This window comes from Cherax quadricarinatus, unplaced genomic scaffold (genome assembly GCF_038502225.1).
Source record: "Cherax quadricarinatus isolate ZL_2023a unplaced genomic scaffold, ASM3850222v1 Contig2433, whole genome shotgun sequence".
Taxonomy (NCBI): domain Eukaryota; kingdom Metazoa; phylum Arthropoda; class Malacostraca; order Decapoda; family Parastacidae; genus Cherax; species Cherax quadricarinatus.
The window spans coordinates 45,134-61,150 of record NW_027197459.1 but is presented as its reverse complement, the minus strand read 5'-3'; the positions used below and the strand labels follow the sequence as shown (position 1 = coordinate 61,150).

Sequence of the window (16,017 nt, the reverse complement as noted above, 5' to 3'; positions counted from 1 at the left end):
CTGATCCATTGCAGTGCCCTTCCTGTTATATGCGCCTGATGCTCTAGCTTCTGCACTAATCTCTTGTGAGGAACTGTGTCAAAGGCCTTCTTGCAGTCCAAGAAGATGCAATCAACCCACCCCTCTCTCTCTTGTCTTACTTCTGTTATTTTATCATAAAACTCCAGAAGGTTTGTGACACAGGATTTGCCTTCCGTGAATCCGTGCTGGTTGGCATTTATACTCCTGTTCCGTTCCAGGTGCTCCACCACTCTCCTCCTGATAATCTTCTCCATAATTTTGCATACTATACACGTCAATGACACAGGTCTATAGTTTAGTGCCTCTTTTCTGTCTCCTTTTTTGAAAATGGGAACTACATTTGCTGTCTTCCATACCTCAGGTAGTTGCCCAGTTTCCAGGGATGTGTTGAAGATTGTGGTAAGTGGTACGCACAACATATCTGCTCCCTCTCTAAGGACCCATGGAGAGATGTTGTCCGGTCCCATTGCCTTTGAGGTATCGATGTCCCTTAGCAGTTTCTTCACCTCCTCCTCATCTGTATGTATGTCGTCCAACACTTGTTGGTGTATTCCTTGTTGGTGTCCCCATCTGGTCTGTCCCCCCAGAGTCCTTCCTGTCTCTACTGTAAATACTTCCTTAAATCTCGTGTTGAGCTCCTCACATACCTCTTGATCGTTTCTTGTGAGTTCCACCACCTGTGTGTGTGTGTGTGTGTGTGTGTGTGTGTGTGTGTGTGTGTGTGTGTGTGTGTGTGTGTGTGTGTGTGTGTCAACTTCCCATATAGAGATGGCCCACTTTTGGACTTATCCTACTTGCTCACTGGCTTGCAGGTTCCTGTTATAGATATTGGGATGGCTCTTATACCTTCTCCAAGCCTTGTATTTAGCAGTAACAGCTTCACAACGAAAGCCGAACGAAGGCTGATCTGTAGGCTTCGTCACATACTGCCCGTGAGGGATGTGTTCTTGTTGGAGATTACAGGTATGTTCAGTGAAGGCATTCACTTTGTTGTTAACATCACCTTGAAAAAGAGTATTCCAATCGGAGGTGGTGACCTCACAGCAAAGGGCTAGCCACTTTCCTCTTTCCCACAGCCAGGTTATGCGTGTAGACTCTTCATCTCGTTCTGTTGGAATCTTCTATGTCGTAAAGACAGCCTTGCGGTCAGAAGATCCAACGTAACCATAGTGGTTGACAAGTGACGATGCCTTCATGTAGATGACTTACCACTACTGGGTCAAGGGAGGAGCCAGAGATGTGAGTAGGGAAATCAACAAATATTCTCATGTCAAACACTGTAATGAAGCTCATCAACGTTCCTTTGTTTATATAAGATGTTGGTTGAGGTCTGCAACAATTATAATATGCTGTCATTCATGTTGAGACAGGAGTCCACATTTTCCATCAGGAAGTTGACGGGGTCTGCATGTTGCAACCGAGGTCTATACATTACACATGCTCGTACAAAGGTACTAGTGCTTATGCAAAGCTTAAAGAACATCGTTTCTAGGTAAGTAGGGATGACAACATCAATGGGCTGGATATGTACACTTTTAGATAAGCACACAGCAACACCGCCTCCACGTTCTTGCTTTTCATCCATGAGGTGTAGCCAGCAATTCCAGCAAAAATTTCCTGAGTGCCGTCGTCCAAAAATATCTAAGCGACAGTGATCATTCGGGCCGATGAGTGTTGACGAAACTGTGTGTGAGCTCTCCAACACTGGTTATGAAGCCTTTAATGTAATGTTAGCCGACAGGATCCTGATGGATTGTGTTCAGCCTGAGTTGATGGGTATGTAAGGTGCTTGCTCTCGAGACAGGTAGGATACCGTGGCAGCCGCTTGGATGTAATACTCTCTCTCTCTCTCTCTCTCTCTCTCTCTCTTTCTAACAGTCAGATATGACTAGCCTGGATGTTATCGTCCGCCAAGGCATTAAGTTACAACGCACAGGTGCCCATTATTTATTTCCTGGGTAGATCACAAGAGGAAGCGTCATGTCACTTAATAACTAAACGCTGGTAGCACTAAAATCAGTAGTTCATTCTGTAACTTTTTCATTGGTACATGAATTATTTTATTGGTAGAGGTATTAAGTGTAACTTCAGAATTATTACTGTTACTATAATTATTATTATTAGTAGTAATATTAGTAGTTATAGTAACAAAAATAATAGTTATAGTAGAAGTAGTAGTAGTAGTAGTTCACTGAATAACGTTAGTAATATTAGTAAATAGGCACGGTATGAAATAATTGTTAGTGGTAGTAAATTAGTAACAATTACTCATCATGGTTGAAGTTAAATAACAATTTTCAACAGGTGTAAAGTTGAGTACATTTCCATGAGAAGACTTACAACGTGTTCGTCAAAGACCCAAGCTTCAATCTCTTCTGACTCAGGCTCACAGCTTTGGACACGCCTCGAAAAACAAACTCGGTAGAAAGTTTAGTTTGACCCAGAAGAGCTCATACATATTCCAGTCTCTCCTCTGACCCTGCCAGATGGGACAAGCACTGGCTGACCTAAGCGCCGGAGGAGAGGAAAATACAAAACGTTCAAAGTTTCCTGCCTGATTCAACTGGCACCTGAATTAAGCCAAGTCACGTCTTAGCAGATGGCAACACTGATGTGAGGGCTTTGACACATGTTAGAATTCACAGGTTTGTGAAGGTGTCCCTGTTGTGTGTGTGTGTGTGTGTGTGTGTGTGTGTGTGTGTGTGTGTGTGTGTGTGTGTGTGTGTGTGTGTGTGTGTGTGTGTGTGCTCTTAATATTGTGGTTGTTATTGGGTCCGTGAGCCCTATACTTTAAACTATGCATAAATCCCTCTTTCACCACTTCGCTGTCTAGGACATTCCACTTCGTGATCACGATAAGATTAAAGAGTTCTTTCCTAACATCACTGTAACTCATCTGTGTTGTTAACTTTCATCTGTGCCCTCGAGGATCTGAAACCCGCTTCTCTGAAAAGCTCGTCCTGTCTACCTTGTCAATTCCTCTCAGCGTTTTAAATATATCGTGTGACCTCTGGTCTTTCTGCCCTATAACATTGTTAATTTTAGCTCCTCTAGTCTTTCCCCATAGCTCATACAACTCAGCTCTAGTATTAGTTTTCTAGTAAATAACTGCACTTTTTCGAGCTTCTTTAAATGTTTTATCAGGTGTGGGTTTAATACTGTCGCTGAGTGCTCCGGGAAGGGCATCACATATGACATGTATGAGTTTCTGAATGTCTCCTTGTTGAGCCTTCTGAAAGTTACCCTAAATTTGCAGTAATTATTTGGTTGAATCGTGCCTCAGGCGAAGTGCATGGAACTTTTTTTATATTTTTATTAGAAACCTTACAAAAGTACAAAGGATGCATAATCAAGTACAGGAATACAAAACATTCTTTTGTGCTACTAGTTTTTTTTTTTATATTTTATTTAAAACCATACACAAACATGAGTCACAAGCAAATTCAAACAAATATATTGCACTGAATGAAAATCCCTACATCGGATATTGAAACAATACCTATTACCATTATTTTTTTTTTTTATATTTTATTTAAAACAGTGCGATACAAATGACAGAAATATATTAAAAAGATACACGACAAAAGATTACTGCACTAGAATCGCACTTAACCCGAGACCTAATAACGACACCATACAGTACAGTGGTAATACACACTCACACACACCACACCGTATGTTACATTGGTATTACACTCACACTCACTCTCACACACAACACACCGTATATTACAGTGGTAATACACTCACACACAACACTATACATTACAGTGGTATTGTTTTATTTGTTAAAGAACATCTCTAACAAGGTTACATATTACCAAACATCAAACACTGGAAATTATGAAGATTGTACAATAAAACAGAGATAAACAAAACAAACAAACACGCACAATGACACACAAGCACACACATTACACTACATGAGACTACATCAGGCACATACTAGGTGGGGTTTCTGCCTGTCAAACACGTATGCAAGACTAATTCTAAGATCTCAGGTGCTTAACAGAGCACCACGATACTCAAAACATTAATATTGGCGATTATCACGAGATCTTAACATACATAGGTATTTAGTATTCAAAGAAGGAAACGGGATAATACTAAAAGTCACTATAAAAACATCCAATATAACAAAACAAAACTACGATGTGATATTTTACATCTCAGCTGAACAAAGAAAAATAATGCAAGTAGTTACATGTAATATAATATTACTGAAAAGCACACTGTAACACAGCATAAAATATAACATAAAATAAAAACCAATTGCTATATGCTAGGAAACACTTTTTACCACTTACAATTGAATCAAAAACAGTAAAGACACCTATAACATATTTGAGTCACATTGAAAATTTTCATCATAAAGTCCTTGAAATGATTTATACATGATAAAAATATGCAATCGTAGTGCTACACCTTTCTAAATGATAACTGTGTAGTTGCTGAAACCCTCGGGGTAATAACCCTATTGCCTCTAGATATCAAAACTCAATTATACATCCATATAAACAGCTCTCCATGCTCACACCCATGTCTAGGAAAATAGCCCGTCGTATCCCCTTACCCATTTTGCAAATCCCATAAATCCCTTAATGTGAAATTTCGATAACCCTCACTAAAATCTCTCTCCTATCTCCCTCCATACACCTCTTTATTTCTACACTGTGTCCTATAAAAAGTTGCTGCCAATGCATTAATTCTTGCCCGCACGTCCGCCTCCCTCATAGCCCACATCATGTATATATAATCCGTAATCATATACCCAATCGCATTCTCAACCCTTTTATTCACCCCAGTTATATCTAAACTTAAAACCCTCAAGACCTGCAAACCCCCTCCCCCCACTAACCTTAAAACCTTACCCATCCAAACCCTTATAAGTTCAATACAATCGCAAAAATATACCGTATGATAAATAGTCGCCAATCCTCCACAATCCTTGCATTCCCCATCCTCTCGTATTCTCTTATAGAATAAAACCATTCCTGACGGCAAGATTCCATGTAAAAATCTATACATAACTTCTCTGACTTTAGGTTTTAAACGCAATTTATTTAAACGCCCCCAAATATTATGCCAATCATACATCGGATAAACTCCTTCTACCGCCGCTACCAGAGCCTTACCATCTGCCCTATCAAGATTTCTCAATTTAATATGTGAAGGATCCCTCACGTTTATGAAGACCCGTAACATTGCCTCACCTATCATGAACTCCCGACCCCCCCACCACCGTCGCATATCCTGATGTATCCTATGAAGACCGTCTTCTTTCGCCCCCCCCTCCCGCTTATAACTATGTTTTAAATACATACTTATTATCCTCTTTTCGACATCTATAAGACCCAGCCCTCCACGGCCAACCGGGAGTGTGACAACCGCTCTACTTAACCATTCGCTCCCTGTTCCCCAAATGAATCTAAAAACACTTTTTTGTAACCTTTTTAATTCACAACGAAGTATCGGAAATATTACCGTAACATGCCATAGTTTACTATATAATAGCACATTCGTTGTTATCACCCTTTGTTGCAAACTTAAATTAGCAGCTCTTAACCCACTAAGACGCTTCAGAACACTATCAACGATACGCACGGAATTTATTTGTTGTGCTGACTTGATATCATTTACATAAACGATCCCACATATCTTTATTTGGTCCACCCTTTCCCACCTTTCAGCTACCATTCCTTCCTCACGCGACCCTTTTCCAAGATTCATATACTTTGTTTTCCCCATGTTGATCGTCATGCCAGTAGCCTTTTCAAAAACTTTCACTAACTTTTCTACCCGAATCAAATCCATGTTTTCTCTCACCAAAATCGTCGTGTCGTCGACATATCCAACAATGCCCGCTCCCCCACCCCTTACATTACCCATCCCATTTGCTTCCAATAAAACCCTTATCCCTCTATAAAAGGGATCTTGAAAACAAGCAAAAAAAATTTGTGAAAGGGGACAACCTTGACGCAAACCCCTTCCCATCTGAATCCGATCTCCCAACCTCCCATTCACCTGCACACGCAAAGATGCCTCTTGATACATTAATTTGGCCCATGATATAATTTCCGCCCCAAACCCCTGCCATCTCATTATCTTCCATAACGTCTCCCGTTCCACACTATCATATGCCGCCTCCCAATCTATAGCCAATACCCCCCCCCCCCTCCCAATCTTACTCTTTCTTCAATAAAACTTCTAATCATACCGTGACCTTCATACATAGACCTGCCCGGCACCCCATATTGTCCCTTGTCAATCACTTTGCCCAGGACTTTTTTTATTCTGTTGGCCAAGATCCTTCCAAAAATTTTATAGTCCCCACATAATAACGAGATTGCACGATAATCTTTAACCGTTAATGGCTCGCCTTTAGGAACTAGGACGACCACAGCCAACCTTTGTTGTTCCCCTAAAACCCCATCCCGCTTCATGATATTGAATAAACGTACCAAAAACCCCTTTAAAACGTTCCAATTTTGAATATAAAAGTCGCTGGGCAACCCATCTATTCCTGGCGCCTTACCCAATTGCGCCCCAGATAAAGCCTCCCAAGTCTCACACTCCGTTATCGGCCCTCCCAACATCAAACGATCATGCTCCTCCAGCTCACAAAGCACAAACCTACCGATTGACTGCAATGCAATTTCACTTATTCCAACAGTTTGCGTTTTCAATTTAACCCAAGCATCAATATACCCACTCATACCCTCCGTCGTCGTCAACACCTGATTCACTCTATACCCCTGCATACCTACCTGGACATTCAACCCCATTAACTCCATTGCTTTGCGACGTCTGTGTTGATTCCTCAACACACACGCCGACGGCCGATCTCCCCACAAAACCTCTTCGATTCCACCCTTAAGCCTTTCCCCATCAAACCTTTCGTTTTGTAAATTTCGTAGTTGCTCCTTAATTCGTTCAATTTCTGTAACAGGATAATTAGCATTCGCTTGTACATAGCAGTCGCGCAACTGCCCCTCTAAATATCGTTGGAAACCATACTGTAACTGATTATATCTCACTCCCTGACTAATATAAAATTCCTTAATTCGCTTTTTGGCTATCGTTTCCCACCAATTAACCAAAGCCACATCTCCAGGTGCTTCAACCACAAGGCGTTCCCACATATGCCCAAAAGACAAACGACTTTCCTCTCTCTTCAATAACTTTACATTTAATTTCCAAAATGACGGACCCCTTCTAGGCACACCCTCAATATCTACATCCATTACAACTCCTCTATGATCCGAAAAAACCACATTTATCACACTCACTCTCCGCACTGTAACCGCACTAGACACGTACATTCTATCTAATCTCGCCGCATAATCTCGTCTAATGAAAGTATGCTCCACATTGCCACCCCCCCCACACACATCCATTAAACCCACACTCGTCAATAAATCTCCCAGGAACCCCAAGCAACAACCCGCTCCTCGAGGCTCCACATCTTTTCGTCGTATTACACAATTCCAGTCTCCCCCTATTATCGCTACATTTGGTAAACTACGTAGATGATATACTAATACATCTTGTACAAAATGAGTTTTAAGTCGTACATCTCCCTCGGCCGGCCCATATACACCTACAAAACTTATATGTACTCTACCCCATAAACCATCCACCCTAATCACTCTCCCCTCCCCCCTTTCACTATGGCGTACTACAAACGGGCTATTTTCCTTTACCAGAATGGCGACGCCTCCTTTTAACCTCGTCGCATATTCCATATACACATCGTAACCATCTAATTCTAACTCATATCCAATTCTGTAATTGTGTTCTTGGATAAATACCACATCCACATCTAGACGCACCAAAAATTCATTAAACCACTTTCGCTTCCGCTCAGATCTCAAACCGTTAATATTTATTGTCAAAACCTTAAAGTCAATTAATGGGATTTTCCTTTGGTTCTAGGTATAGACTTTTCACTTATACATTTTACACCTCTATCCCTCTCCCCTTTTTTGGGAATCACCTTGATAAACTCTTGTTTCGTGGATTCACTGTTCCCTTTCCTCTGTACATCCGCCCAAGACTTTTTCCCTGGCCTTTGGGCAGGAGTAAGCACGTCGTCTGAGTCTGGTGGGGTCGCAGTTCGCTTTCGCGTCCTACCCTCCACCTGCATTGGGATTTCTTTAGTACTATCATGATGCACCTCCACTTCTGCTATATTTACCATCATACCATGCGACACCCCAGACTCAATGCTTTCATCCGTCGCCTCACCATGATGCTCAACCGATCCCAAATTTGCACCTGGTTCCTCCACACGGTTGACGATCGACTCGTCTAACAATACATCCAGTGCCTTCACTAAAGACGCCGCTACATCCTCGTCCCCCATAGTGGGCAGAGTCTCTTCAAATACTTTATTTATATCCAGTGATGGTGATTCTTCTCGCTGTTTTGCATCCTCCAAAGCATTCTCCTGCGCTTTTTCTACCTCTTCACTCCAAGATGTCCGTTGTCGAGACGGGTGAGCATAAGACTGTTCTCGTCCCTCAACTTCCTCGACCTCTTCCGGTTGTTGCTGTTGCGATATTTGGAGATTCCCACGACGCTTACCACACTGTGCCGCTATGTGGTCATACGATCCACACAGCCGACACGTACGACGTTGCCCCGCATATGTTACATATACTTGAGTTCGAAATGCTTGCAACATAATATAGGACGGTATGGGATGGCGTAAGGTCATTTTGACTGAATATGTTCCCTCCAAACTTCCAGCATAAGGTCCAGCGGCCCACCGACCTGCAGAGGCCATATGAACCGTACCATAATTACGTAGTTCATCTTTTATAACAAATTCATTCGCCTCAAAAGGCACATTCCTTATTTTAACCCATGTGTAGTGTCGTGATACATCATGTAGACGTACTGATACAGCTGAATTGACGGCTATAATGGTCTCTTGATACTTATCCACCACCGCTTCATAAACATTTGCTGACGTCATTTTAACGAAGATCCGTGTCGTCCCATTAAGTGCTACACCACATATCTCTTCATTTGCGATACCGTAGGTATCACGGATAATCGCCGGTAGTAACAAGTCCATCGTGGCTCCAGTGACAGCCCCACGGGTCAACTCAACGCAAACAGTGTTGATGCGCCTGTAGCTCTGCAGCGCCATGTTGGTAAATGAGCAGCGCACGTCCTCACTTCTCAATGGTTGTGACGAACTGAGGTAGCTCGCCTGAACAGCAGAGGGGTGCAGCGCACAACCTCACTCGACCGTGGTCAGGCAGCGAATGCTACTAGACAGAAAACAGAACAAAATAAATGTAACATACAATAATAAAATAACCTAAAACAAGTATTTATAACAAACCTCGGCACATTAAAGGGTTTAAACCCAAACCCTATACATAATTTTTATTTAAAACAGAGCAAATACAATAATGATAATAGTATAAAATTAAAAACCATACTAGATATTACAAAACCTCTAGTACACAATCCAGGTACATTTTAAGAACACCATAGATCAAGGCCATATTACAACCATATACATAACCCCACAACCATATACATAACCTATAAACCCTCCTTTTATAATAAACATTATTGCCAGTGCAGACACAGCTGACACTTCTACCCCCCCCCCCCCGTATGTACAGTCCCCGTTCTAAATAACATACATTGAATTATCCTAATGAAAGGTCATACCCTGACCTCATCAAAACCTAAAGTTGGTAGTGCATGAACAAGACAAAAACACAAAATTTACAGACTAAAACAGATATGAAACATTACATTCATATACACCTACACTGTAATAAGTAGAAGAATATACACCACCAATATGATATCAAATATTAATGTTAACCATGAATTACAAACATTCAAAACATTGCATATCGTGAAGTTCACACTCAAAATGCAAGATAATACACCACTTGCCACATTAGCGGTACAATACTAGGCTATGTAAATTATTTAAAGAACCCGAGACTAAAATAAGACTAGAGTAGTTATAAGGATAAGGCTGCTGTAATGTGCCAGTCCCAAAAGAACTGACACGTATCTCAGAAAATTTTTTGTTTTTTTTTGTTGATACCAACGTGCCAATCTAATTACTTAAAAACGAGATCCTAAGGGCTCGGTATCATGGCTTTCAAGGAAATTTTAAACCCAGTGAACATAACCATCAGGCTTAGAAATGTAACCCTGGAAACCACACTTATATCTCACTATGACAAACATTCTCGTGAAACATGGCGTACCATCCATACCTAATTCTCACTACCTTCCTCTTACACACTACATCAGTTCCAGATAAACCAAAAACAACCCCCCCCCTTTACATCCCCCCATAAGGAGACCACTCCTTTGTCCATCCTCAGGGACCCCGCCTAAGGGAACCCACAGTGAGATTCCTATAACCTTCCGGGAAACTTTTTTCCCAAGACGCCCCATAAACCAACTTATTCCTACACTTCGTCCTATAGAATCTGGCCGCCAACGCTTTTATCCTCATATCACCCCTTAATCCCCTCATTCCCCATGAAATGTCCAGATAATCCACTATGATATACATTATAGCCCTTCCAACATCCCTAGGCACTCCCCTTACATCCAGTAGTAAAGCCCTTAAAAGCGGCAAACGACCCCCCCCCCAACAGTCTGATAACCCCACCCATCCATGATCTCACCCCCTCCAAGGAGGTACAAAAAAAGACCACATGAAACGCCGTTTCAACATCACCACAAAACTGACAAAAAGCCTCTTCCACAAACCCCATACTACGTAACACCTCCTTGGAAGCCAGAATCCCCATGATAAACCTATATACTAATTCTCTTACTCTAGCCGGTATCCGAAGCTTACTAAAATCTTTCCAAATAACCCCCCAATCATACGTTGGATACACGGCTACCCCTTGCATAATTCCTTGACCTTTCACTACCCTCACCAACCGTATCACTTTGATTTTATCCACCTGTTGCACTGTCAATAAAAATCTCAACATATCTTCACAAACCCTCAAGTCCTTCCCACTCCACCATTTACGTGCCTCCTCCATAACTCTTCCTACTTTAGCGCCCCTCACACCCCCTTCCCTCATATACCTCCACTTGATATATACAGCCATTACTCTCAGTCCTAAAGGCAACAAACCTAAACCCCCTCTCCGAACATCCGTCATAACTACCTCCTTACTTAACCATGCCCTCCCAAATCCCCACACAAACTTCAGCACCCTCCTCTGCATTTCCACAATATCTCGTACCTCTAAGGGAAAAACCTCTGCCACCCCCCATACCTTGCTATAGACAAGTGATTTTACCACCACTACCCTCTGATGTAAAGCTAAGTCCCTCGCACTTAAACCTCCTAGTCTACTTAAAACCTTACCCGTGACAGACTCCGAATTTACCCTTCTGCATGCCTGCACTTCCGCCAAATACCATATCCCACATACCTTGATTCTGTCAACCACTGTCCATCCAAACCCTATCCCCAAGCCCCCCCCTATCCAATTACCGACCTCTAGTAACCTTGATTTCACCGTATTAACTCTCATTCCGGTATTCATACCAAACATCTGAATCACTCTACCCACCCTCCTTAACTCCTCCTGACCCCTTAGCAAAACAGTAGTATCATCCACATACCCAACGATGCCCCCTTTGCACCCCCCTTCCATCTCCTGATTGTTCATCACCCTCTCAACAGACTCATAAAAAGGATTCTGCACACACGCAAAGAGCAGCTGTGACATCGGACAGCCCTGCCTCAAACCTCTCTCCATTGGTACACTTTCACCCAACCTCCCATTGACCTGTACCCTCACCTCTGCCCCATCATACAGAGTGTTCACCCACCTCACTACCCCCTCCCGAAACCCCAACCTCTCTAAGCAACCCCCTAAATAATCTCTGTCCACGCAATCATAAGCATTCACCCAATCTAAACCTAGTATTCCCCCTCCCGTACATCTCTCTAGAAAATCCCTAATCAAACCATGTCCATCCCTCATCCTTCTTCCCGGAATTCCCAACTGTCCCCTATGTAACACTAAACCCAACACTTTCCTCATTCTGTTGCCCAAAACCTTAGCAAAAATCTTGTAATCCGAGCACATTAACGTAATCGCACGGTAATCATTCAAAACTCGGCATTCCTTCTTTTTGGGCACTAAAACCGTGACACCCGTTCTTTGTGATTTCCCCATCCTCCCACTACTTAACATACAATTCAAAACCCCCACCAGACAATGCCGTACACTCCCCCAATGATACCTATAAAAATCATTTTTTTTTTTTTATATTTTATTTAAAACTCAGGTACAAAATATATGGGTACATAATCAATATGTAACAAGATACAGGCAGTGAACAATAATCAACTGTGACTACACAGTACTGAAGAAGCACATATATAATGACAGAACTGGCTGCTGCACTCAAATCAAACACCGCTTGTACGTACTGTGCTTCACATGAACACCGCTTGTACGTACTGTGCTTCACATAAAAGGTGGTCATACATACATATACATATATATATATATATATATATACACATATACATATATATATATATATATATATATATATATATATATATATATATATACATACGTATACACATATACACATATACACATATACATACATATACACATACACACACATACATACATATACAACCCACCCAGTAAAGCTTACACTCCCCCCCCCCTATGAAAACGTGCCACTTTCACCTTAGATACACAGTGACAAATCTCTTATACATACACATTTGTAAAAGCATTAAAAACTTCAATGACAATATATATATAAACACAATCCAGCCAGCTAAACGGCTGACACTATAATACAAGGAATGTCTGAACCTGATGGCTCACATCCACCATAGAACACAATCCACCCTACCCTCATATACCCTATGGTAATAATTAATATCGTGCACGGTGGTGGGTTTAAGACACTACCGCTGACACTTCAACCCCCCCCCCCCCCACATGCCTAGTAACTGTGTCTGCCGTCACCACTCATAACCACCAACAGTCCTTGATAGTAATTAGCGTCTTATAATATATCACCCTAAAAACACGCTACACACATAAACCTACCACAATAATAAATAAATTTACACATTATTCCCTCCAGCAGACAGATTATTTACACTGTCGGAGATAATCTATACATCACATCCTACAGAGAATGGACAACATTAGACATCTAAAATAATATGACATGTGTATCACATGACCTGCTATTGCAGAGATTACTTAAACTCCAACCCCCCCCCCGCCCCCCAAGTGAAAAACTGACCAGTTTCACATGGCTATACACAAGATCAAAAACTCATTCACTTGAACATATATAATGGAAATGTGTAACAAAAACATCTGTAACAATATATAAGCAAAAACACCCCAGGCAAGATCTTACATTATATACAATACCAAAACGTTCCACTAGTTAAAAAACAGGTATGAAACCTCATTATTATGACAAGTTACATTGCTCATATATAGGTAGACATGTATAATTACAGGTTAAAATATGCTTATATACTAACATGCTTATGTACATCCTTACAAAACATGAAGGAATCCTTAGATAAATTATAATCATCGGTGTTCACAATAACACCAAGACATTACATTGAATATCACATTGAATATCACCTCAACATCCTTTCCTCACACAATTCCACACACACTCACACAATCGACCTCTGCAACAGCCCCCCTTCCTGGGCAGGCCAGCCCGTTCATGCCCCTGACCGCTTATAAAGACCATAAATCCCTCAAAAGAAAGTCCCTGTAGCCCTCCGAGAAATCCCTCTCCCACCTCCTACCATATATTTCCCTGTTGCGACACTTTGTTCTATAAAAGGATGCTGCTATGGCCATCCTACGTTCCTCCGCCCCTTTGTCTCTCATTGCCCATGATATATACACAAAATCAACCATTAAGTAAGCCACTGCCCTTTGAACCTTTACCCCAACCCCACCTACATCTAAACTAAGCGCTCTCAAAACCGACAACCCTTTCCCCCCCACATACCGGATTACTTTCCCTAACCATTCCCGCACAATCCCTAGGCTTTCACAAAAATAAACTACATGAAAAGCTGATTCATCTACCCCACAAACCTGACACCCCCCCCCCCTTATTCGCCTATTTCGTAAAACAACCCCAGACGGCAATATTCCGTGAAGAAACCTATACATTACCTCCCTCACGCGTGGCCGGATGCGTAACCCTTTTAATCGGCCCCAAATGTCTTCCCATGCGTACATCGGGTACACTCCTTCCGTTGCCACTACCACCCTAGGCCATATCTTCCTCTCCATGGACCCTACCCGCATGTTTCTCGGCTCTCTGACCATCATCAATAGACGCAACAACTCCTCACCATCTCTCAAATCTTGTCCCTTCCACCATCTCCGAAGATCTCCCTGCAGCATCCCCAACCCTCCACTCCCTTCCCCCCGAGCCCTTAGCAACCCATGTTTCACATATACACACTTCAACCTTCTTTCCAAATGAATTAACCCCAGCCCTCCCAAGGCCACCGGAAGTGTTACCACCTCTCTTTTCAACCAATCGCATCCCGAACCCCAGATAAAACGGAAAACTCTGCTCAACAATCTCCGGACATCCCCATACACCAAAGGGTACAAAGCTGCCACATGCCATATTTTACTGTACAAAAGCACATTGACCACAATGACCCTCTGGTGTAGCGTAAGATGTGTCGGCCTCAATCCTGACAATCTTCCCAATACCCTATCTACCACACCCTTTGAATTATTCTCCCTCGCCATCTGAGCATTACCCATATACACAACTCCACAAATTTTCACCCGGTCCACGACACTCCACCTCACCCCCCCACCCCCGCCCTCCTGCCCATCCCATTCACCCAATATCATGAGCTTTGATTTATGCACATTCACTGCCATACCTGTTGCCATCCCAAAAACATCTATAACTCTCTCCAGACCCTCCAATCCCTCCCTCCCACTCACTAGGACAGTTGTGTCATCAACGTAACCTATGATACTGGGACTCCCACCTCGTATGTCCTCCCTTACCCCCTCCTGTATGCACCTTTCCACTGCCCTATAAAACGGATTCTGTAAACATGCAAATAATATTTGTGACAACGGGCAACCTTGCCTCAATCCCCTGCCCATTTTCACATGCAACCCCACCCTCCCATTTATCTGTACACACATCCCAGCTCCCCGATATAAAGTACGTGCCCAATTCACAATGTCCTCCCCGAACCCTTGCCACTCCATGATTCTCCACAGAGCCTCCCTCTCGACACTGTCATATGCCGTTCTCCAATCCAACGCCAATACCCCACGTTCCCCCTCTTGTGGACCCTCAATAAACCTTCTAATAACCCCATGCCCCTCATACATTGATCTCCCCGGAATCCCATATTGACCCCTCACTATTACCTTTCCAATGACCTTTTTTATACGATTTCCCAAAATTTTTGCAAAAAGTTTGTAGTCTGCACACATGAGTGATATCATCCGGTAATCTCTCACTGTGCACTGACTTTCACCCTTTGGCACCAAAACTACTAGTGCTGTCGCCTGCAAAGGTCCCAACGCACCCCTCTCTTTTATGATATTAAATAATTGCACCAAAAAATCTTTTAATACTCCCCAATGCTGTATGTAAAACTCCGCAGGCAGCCCATCTATCCCCGGTGCCTTACCCCTGCTCATACTCATTAAAGCCGTCCACACCTCTTCCTCCACAATAGGCCCCTGTAACTGTTCCCTGTCGTCCCTGTCCAGCACACTCCGCACCCATCCCCCTGTCTCTCTTAAAGCCCCCTCTCTCACACCCACACTCCTCATATGTGCACTAAGCCAAGAATCAACATACCCTCCCATCCCCTCCGTTGTCACCAAATCTTGTCCCTCCCTATACCCCTCGATGTCCTCAAGAACTCTCAAACCCACCATTTCCATTGCAACGCGCCGG

At 42.6% G+C, this 16,017-nt stretch overlaps 1 protein-coding gene across 1 annotated transcript in view; it reads left to right on the top strand.

The window, feature by feature from the left end:
* The first annotated feature begins 2,476 nt into the window (after nucleotides 1–2,476).
* LOC138851853 (uncharacterized) overlaps nucleotides 2,477–16,017 on the top strand; it is a 34,338-nt gene continuing 20,797 nt past the window's right edge. The window contains exon 1 of the transcript XR_011391454.1: nucleotides 2,477–2,666. The gene's annotated coding sequence lies outside the window, so the exon portion shown is untranslated. The remainder of the gene's footprint in view (nucleotides 2,667–16,017) is intronic.